The following is an 8,738-nucleotide window of genomic DNA, read 5'->3' as shown; positions in this document are numbered from 1 at the left end:
CGTTGTAGGATCTTGTTAAAAAACGTAGCAGTGTTTTAATGTCTGAAAACCAATTATGTAAACAAAGAAAAAAAGCATTGACGGTTCTGAATCGCTCACCTTAGTTCAATGTGTACATATTATCGAAGACCTGACATAGTGATTAATTGTTTTTTACTCCTGTTGACATGGCCTTGATATCGTCAAAATACACTTTCTGGGAATGTTTAATACATTATTAAGTGGTATTTATGGGTTTCAAAAGAGTTAAAATGTTTAACCATTTTTGACACAAGTGGCCCAGATTCAAACTTGTGTTAGATACTGTAAAGATGAACATTTTGAACAAGTTTTATCAATATTGAATATTACACGTGGCTCCTAATGTAGTAAGTTTTGTTCAGGTTTGATGTGGTGACCTAGATTTTGGATCCTGAGTCACTTCGTTTACTTAACATTGTAAATATTAACATTCTCATCAAGTTTCATAAAGGTTTTGTAATGTATGTGGCTTCCAGAGTGATAACAAGGTTTATCTTAATTTGACCAATTTTGTAGTTTATTAACTCACTCGACACTAATTAAAAACATCGTAGTTATTGTCAAGAAAGATATTCTGACTAAGTTGCAAGGAACATTACGAATAATCTATATATGCACATTGACAGAAAACAGCAATCAAATAAATATTTTGCCAAAACATTGACTAACACACCAATGTCATACCATATTTCACATATTTAGCAAATAAAGACACACGAATATGTTTCTGTAACTTTTCGGAAAATGTGCTCCAAGAAAAGAAACTTTGAGACTGAACTCTAGGTAAGTCACTTGTCTAAAAGTTTCAATTTTATTGCTCCTCGTATAAGCCCAACGTTTCTCTGTTTATATAGCTAGTTAATTACGAAGTACTTACTATACACATATTGTAATAAACCTTGCGTAAAAGCGTGTAATTATATTTAGAGGAACTGAATGCCTACCCAAAGTATTCAAATACAAGTTTAATATTATATATAATCATCAATCGGAAATAAATATGTTGAGATATTACTTTATTATTAAAGGTTCTAACATCTTATGCCATATTGGAGGTCAAAAGCAGATTATATCCGTTCTGTACAAGTCTGCAATTATTATTAATAGTCACATTTATTTTATTGACATACAATGAAATTCATTCATATTTTTATAACGGTAATCGAGATTGTTGCAGATGCTTATTTTAATATCATGCGTTTGTAAGATGCACGTAAGAGGAAAATGTCACCAAATTAACTTAATTTAGACATCCTAGCGAATTACAAAAGACTATTATTGTGTAATATTAAACAATATCAATAAGCAAACTCAAGGCACTTAAATAACTTAAACAACTTACCTTTCTCCGCACAGAATCGTTGTAGTCAGGCTGTAATTTAGTTCGACCTAAATTCTAAATGCATCAAACGAAAACACGCCGATACGATAACAATACATTGTTATCTTTCCATATTTTATTTCTCACCGATAAATACAAAACTGAAATTTGACATTTGGTTTCAACAAAAGCTCGATACGTTTAAGGATTTTATGCTTATTCATACATCATAGTGAATACCAATTACACACATTATTTATTTGCCAAATTGAGATGCGGGGTACTTAAGAGACATTCACCCAGTTCGATTTATGGATCTTTTTAAATCCTCAAATACAACCAATTCGCTGAAACCTGACCAAGTAAGTACCTTCGTATAACAAATGGCATTCGATTTGAACATTCTCACTATACGCAATAGTTAAAACACCTTGATACCAGTTGGGTATTCGTCCCCAACTCGATATATGCAACGATTCCGAGCTGTGTTTTGTACCCTGGCTAGATATTCTCGAATGTTCTAATACCCAAGACGTAGATGAATGTTTGCTCTTGCCTCGATATTCGTAAATGTTCGAATATACAAGATCAGGATGTATATTCAAACAAGGCTCGATATTCGCTAATTTTCTTATAATTAATACCCAGTTGTGTATTGAATCCCCGGTTTATTATGCGCATTAGTCGATATCCGCCAAAGTTCGAATACCCTATACTCATCTGGGTATTTGATCTTGGCTCGATATGCTCTAAATATCGAATACCCAATACACAACTGGTTATTCACACTTTGCCAAATATTCGCAATAGTTCGGAAACATACTTTCTAGGTGGTTATTTGATATTGGCGTGATATTCGCTAAAATTATAATCCCTAATATCCAACTCGTTGTTGTCACTGGCGTATTATTCGCTTAAATTTGAATACCCGATACCCAGCTGGGTATTCGACCTGGGCTCGATATTCGCTAATTTTTAGTTGGTATGCTAGCGGGCAACTAATGTAGATGGAGTTTAGCAAGTCAATCTGTTTTTAACTACGCTAGGAACGATAACCACCGCATCTGCCTGTTTATACTCCGCTGGTACACTGCAGACAGCAGAGTGTGTGTATGTAATCAATAGTGTTTAACAGCCTGTGCGATGACATTAGCCAGTCTAGTGTTTGACAGTTTGTGCGACGACATTGGCCAGTTTATCTTTGAAATCTGTACATATTGGCTGCTTTTAGGGAAAACTGGGTTAAATGCACGTCAAATAAAATTAGCCTGTGCACACTGATTATCCTGTGCAATGCACACAAGCTAATCAAGGACAACACTTTCTGATTTTATGGGGGTTTTTGTTTAAAGAGAGTCTTTGGTAAAATTAATGCATATGCATTAAGCCTTGTTTTCCCAAAATGAAGCTTAAATTATATTTTTTATGAATGATTTGAAAACAAAAACAGATAAAAGTGATAATAACTTCAAAGTAACCTCGCTGACAAGGCAAATAACAAAATCACTTTTATATCAAATAAACAACCAATGAGTTCTAAATTTTTACCTTATGGCATTTTTAGTAAATAGCTAAAATGGACCTTTTCACAGTTTGTCATTGAATGTTAAATATTGATAAATGTAAACATTGGATCTTAAAAGCTCCATAAAAATACACGAATACAAGAAACAAAAAAAAGTTACACTGAACTGGGCTCGAACCACTGACCCCTGGAATACAAGTCTTTCGTTCATACCACTCGGCCGTTTTTGGTAAAACAATGAGAGATGTATTTTATACTTTATATGTATAAGCAATCATCGTAGTATGAAAAAATATAACGACAACAACAGAACTCTCCAAATTATTAAATCGTTTAATTTTGTCAATTTACCAAAAGGAGAAAAAGGTCCCTTTAATATATTCAGACTTGCAAATTGAATGAGTTCAATACACTGTCAGATCTTACATCATGGATAACTTACAGGTTTAGTGGTTGCCTGTTAGTCTGGGCCAGTAGATTTAAGCCCAGGAAACTCAATTTGGTTACAGTTCGGCTTAAAAGCAGGGCAACTAGCTTTTTTCAAAGCTTGAACAACTCAATCCAATTAAACATAGAATACAAATTGGCGACTGTGGATCAATTAGGAATAGGCAATGAGTCAACTCCGGCTCACAACAAGACATGATGCATTAAAAGTCTTTCATGTCGGCAAACTTGTTGCTCAATGATTTAAAGAAAATAGATTTCGTATTAGATACAAATAACACAACATGTACATGATTCTAGGCTTGTTATTCTTTAGCAAGGTAACCAAAATTCTAATTCCCAATACCCAATACCATGAATACCCACAACCAATTACCGGCCAACTTGATGGACCTCCTACAGGATAGTTTTCATATTATTCTCTTGAGAAAGAACAGAAGGTATTGTGTACTAGAAACAGGAAGGCAGAAGTGTGTTACATACGTACTTTTTATATTTTTCATCTAACACAAGTTTATAAAAAGTTATATCATAATTTTAATGATCGAAAAACAAACATTAGTTACAGAGAGTATATAACATTTTATGTCAAAACTGTAGTTTTTTCAATCTAAAAAATTATTTTATTTCCACATGTATATTAGTTTTTATGTTTTTGATACAAACATATTTGAGACATAAAACATACAAAAAATGCAGGTAACTGAGCTCCATATGAAGATAAACTAACAATTTACAAATACGTGTAGACTCGAATTTTGTAAATGACTCGATTTCAAGATTTTAGGATTTCAAGACGAATTAATAACTTATTTTGTTTTGTTAACATGCAATAATATTTTTTTATTTATAATACTATTTTTTTGTGGCGACACAGTGATGAAAATATCTTGAATCATAATTGAATAGCATTGGGCTTCAGAAAAAAGTAACTACAACAATTGAACAGAAATACAACGTCTATTCACATATTATCATTAGTTTAAGAAGACTTAGCCCTTATTTAATATAAATTTACGACGACGTCTACTGACATCATCAATATATACAAGAATATTGGTTAACCGAATTTGTTTCTTCACAAGTAATGATAATATGTAAACCATGAGATTTCGAAAAATAAAATATAATATAATATTAATTAATATCAATAGCTATGTTTCTCGCATGTAACTGTCGCTTTGACAGAGGTCACTGCGGCGTAGTGGATATGGTGTCCGCCTTGCGACAGGGAGGTCACCGGTCCAATCTCCACTGTGGAAGCGTTCTTGAATCTCCCCCATAGACACCATATACTGGTTCTAGTCCCGGGAATCGGACACGTGAGTGTTTCAAATAAGCCTTAGACTTTTGATGCAATCGAGCTTAAATAAATAGGTTTGAACTGAAATGTCAGTTTTATGTTTTGTTAATAATCATTTATAAATAACAAGCGAACTGTTAGTTTAGAACAATGAAGTCAAGGTACTAATGAAATCTTCATCGATGACCATGCTTTGAGTCACAGTTTCAATGGTTACAATCTGTTCATTCAAAATATTTCCCAATTTATCATGATTGATTTCCTTATCGTGCACTTTACCTACACTACTACACCAGAGGGCCAGATAAGATGCGTATTTGCGTAAAATACGCATGAAAAAACAGAAAATATGCTTGACTTAAAATTTTCTTGAGTAAAAAAGAAAATCCTTGCTAAATTCGGATTACGCATCGTGTGCAATTTCAATTCTTATTTAATTTAGCCGTTTATACATGCATATAAATTTATGTAAACATGACTGGTTCCCGTCATTGTGTCCACACCGTTAAAAATGTAGTGACATGACCATCCAATCTCCACGCAGAGTTGTCATTCCTTGCACTCACATTTGATTCAGCTACGCTGGCTCCCGTCAAATCACTGCGCGGAGGTTGATGGCAATCTATGTATAGAAAGTGGTTCCCGACCTAATTTACTCCTCAGTAAGAAAGGTATCATTTCATTTTGGTCCACGATAAAGGCCGATGTTTACACAACGGACTATCCGCTGCATTGTTAAGAATCGATATACGCTTATGGTGAAAACATTTGACATCACATTCGATAAAACCCGAAACGCCCAACTTAAAGCATTTAATTTTTGCTTTCAGTCCATCTCTTGTGAAAAACCTTTTTCCTTCAAGCACTTCTTAAATGGCAGCCGAAATACACATATAATAAACAAGTCGTGTTGACGAAGCTAAGAAGATTTTGATCGTGGCTGTACAGTGTGTGCCAAATCAAGACGGAAAAAGAGATTAATGACTGCTTATAAGCCAAGGGCAAACAGACGGAACAACTGTTGAATACATTGTGTAAAACAAAAGTTATTGCTCTATTGTGTACAAGACTGCTTGTAATAGCGAGTAAACACGACATGTACAATTCATTATATTAATTGTGATCCTTTGAACATAAATACTCCTTTAAATTATCGGATTTTGATTTTTACTCATCAATTAAAAATTTCATGAGTGAAATACCACTCGGCTGAAAAAATTAGCTGGTGCTCTGCTACACCTCGTACTGTTCTATGAAATTTTTCGCAGACTGTGCATACCAAGGTTCATAATGATATCAAACGTATTTTCTGAATTAAAATTTAAGGTGTTGTACTTTTGTTCTGGTAACAGTGACCTCATCTTTGTAAAAACGTTCTTGTAAATCCTCACTTTTTCCGGTATAGTTTTAATAAGTTTCATCAAGGCATCTTCAGTACGTTTTTAGAATCGGTAAGTTAGAAATAAGTTGGCTTGTTCACACTTTGTTTGTTTTTGTTTTGTATGCCATCTTATGTATTTATAAACAATACTTATATATTTTGAAAAGTGAAAAATAATAATGAAAGCAAACAAAAAACGTTGATAAAACGAAAGCAACTTCGTCTGCTGCGTAAATTGAACCCTGGACCTCTCTATGTAAGAACGTATGCTTAACTCCACAAAGGCTTTCAAAATACACGACTACGTATTAGAACCAGTATCTTGTTTTGCTTTTGACCAAATTATCGTAGTTTGACGTACAAACTGGAGGACCGTTCGGGGTAACGAAAATAAATAATTACAGCGTTATTGCAAGAAGTTCATACATGCGTAAAACATACACCCATACATGAACATGCAGGAGGTTTACTTCAATTAAATTGAAAACGACCAAGTTTACGCCGATACCAATAATTATGTTTCTTATGAACCAACCGCACAGTGGATTTCCCAAAAGAGGAAACGCCTTTTGTAGAAGAATGCATTTTTGCATTATTTGTAAATGTGCAAAACTTCAAATTTGTTGATATTTTGGTGCAACTTCTTCTTACCTTTAATTATTGTTTTTTTTCAGCAAACTTTTATCTGATTTGCATTTTTTGTGAGTAAGATCGTATAAAATCGCTTTAATAATTATGAGGGTTATTTATCATAGAACGTTAAAAATATCAGATTGTTAAAGTAATGGTATATGGTTCTTATATTACTCTAAACATAAGACATGTACAAAGCGTGATATCAAGTGTCTCACTATATGGCCTATAACAGTGGAGTATATCAACGAAATACTAGGAAATGGTTATGTTTCATCGTTAACTAATGTTTCCTGTTGTCATACATCACTGTGATAATATTTTCCTATCTTGATGAGTATCGTCGTCGACCACCTGCTCGAGTGTGGCACATTTAAGAGATAATTCATAAAAGAGACAGCGTTTTAAAGAAAACGTGTTCACTTTAGGTGATCGGATGACAGAAGACACGTTCACTACTTTATGGAATTGTTTTTATGCCTGATAAATGTAAAACATTAACAATTCACCAAAATAGTATTTAGTTAAGCATTTTCTTGCATCAAATAGTCTATTATGATGCCATGTACATATTTTAAATGCATAATATTTTGTTATATTTAACAAAAACAACGTACACGGGTAGTTTCGTTTTTGTTAAATCTGTGTTATGATCATGTAAATATATGGAAGGCAAAATAATACCTTTCAACACAAAGAAGCTTTCTTTTAATTGAGGATGCTCTACTTTAAGAACCAAATACAATAGTCATTGTCTAATACACGTTACACACTGATTAAATACCTATGAATAAAGTGTACATTTATATTAATTCACGTTTTATTGATACAAAACATTGCCCAAAACAAAACGCAATATACCACTGGCATTTACATGTTCTAACTGTGTTACACTTGCCTCCGAAACGTCTTGCACCATTTCCACCAATGCCCCACAATCGATAATCTAAGTAGCTACTGGGTCTTTTATTAAGAAAGTTGATCAATTTACTATACGATGATAATATATATGTCATTACCCTAAACATAACCAAAATAATTACAGCTCATCATTAAAAAAGTTCTCGTTACCTCTCTAGTATTACATTTATCAATATAGCTTAATAATAGTATGGAAGGAAACTCGAGGTGTTGGGTAAACTTGTGCTTTGCATGCCAACCATTCTTCACACTGCTACTTCATGTACATAGGGACTACTTTTATTTTACTCAGTTAAAAGTCAAAGAGAGTTCAGAGTTGTGAGTCAATAGAAGAGTGGTTTAAAGACTTATATTAACAATAATGGCGGGGCACATACTACATCATGTTTGACGTAGGGTAAACATTTTGGAAGTTGAAAATGGCTGTCATTTTTGTTTTTGGTCTTTTGATTAGATGAAACAAGAATTTAAGTTTGAAAGAAATCTTCTGCGGGTGTTTAACATTTAGAATTTTATTAAATTAAATCGAGGCCTATACCGATATTGTGTCTTGTTACTCTGTTTTTTCATTAAAATTTTGGGTATTATTTTGCTTGGCGTAGCCGGGAATTATCACAAAGAATTTTGATATTAGTACGGTTCTTTCCAGTTGATTTAATCTGCTTCGGCTATTGCATGAACCAATTAAACGCTAATAGTTTGATTTCTCTGACAATGGATTTTTTATATAAATAGTGTAGGATGAATAGATAACTATGTAAGTATAATCGTGTACTCGAACTTATCCGACTCGTCTCAGAAAGTCTTAGACGGTTCGAGAATCCTCGGAGTGTAAGCGGTTCTTTAATCGTCAAAAGTACACTATGACACTAACATAGAATTCTATATTTACATGACCCGTCGCATATTCAGTTTTAGCCTACATTACAGTTATAATACTAGATGAACATTGTCGTGCGATTTTCCACAAACGCCACAATTTGCCAAACATTGCTGATAGACGTTTTTGTTTTAAGATCTAAGACTTCAATATGATAAGTGTCCGGTGTTGTTATGATAGATTGTTTTGCATTTTTTTCAATCTATGAAACTAGTTGACATTCTATCACGGTCGTATTTCCAGTTCAGCTACGATTGATTACGGTTCGTTATGGTTGGGGGAGGGGTGTATATGTGGGACTCGATC

The 8,738-nt window shown here is 33.4% G+C and overlaps 1 protein-coding gene across 2 annotated transcripts in view; it reads right to left on the bottom strand.

Moving 5' to 3' along the window:
• The window catches only part of LOC127853152 (PLAC8-like protein 1), a 70,283-nt gene that overhangs the window by 5,566 nt on the left and 55,979 nt on the right, over window positions 1-8,738 (bottom strand). The window contains exon 1 of one of the 2 annotated variants that reach the window (XM_052387399.1): window positions 1,364-1,521. The exons of the other annotated variant lie outside the window; for it this stretch is intronic. The gene's annotated coding sequence lies outside the window, so the exon portion shown is untranslated. Of the gene's footprint in view, window positions 1-1,363; window positions 1,522-8,738 lie in introns of those variants that run through there. 2 annotated transcript variants of the gene reach the window in all.

The sequence above is a fragment of the Dreissena polymorpha genome, chromosome 12, assembly GCF_020536995.1.
Source record: "Dreissena polymorpha isolate Duluth1 chromosome 12, UMN_Dpol_1.0, whole genome shotgun sequence".
Classification (NCBI taxonomy): domain Eukaryota; kingdom Metazoa; phylum Mollusca; class Bivalvia; order Myida; family Dreissenidae; genus Dreissena; species Dreissena polymorpha.
Note: the sequence above shows the minus strand (reverse complement) of the source record. Positions and strands in the feature narration are given on the sequence as shown.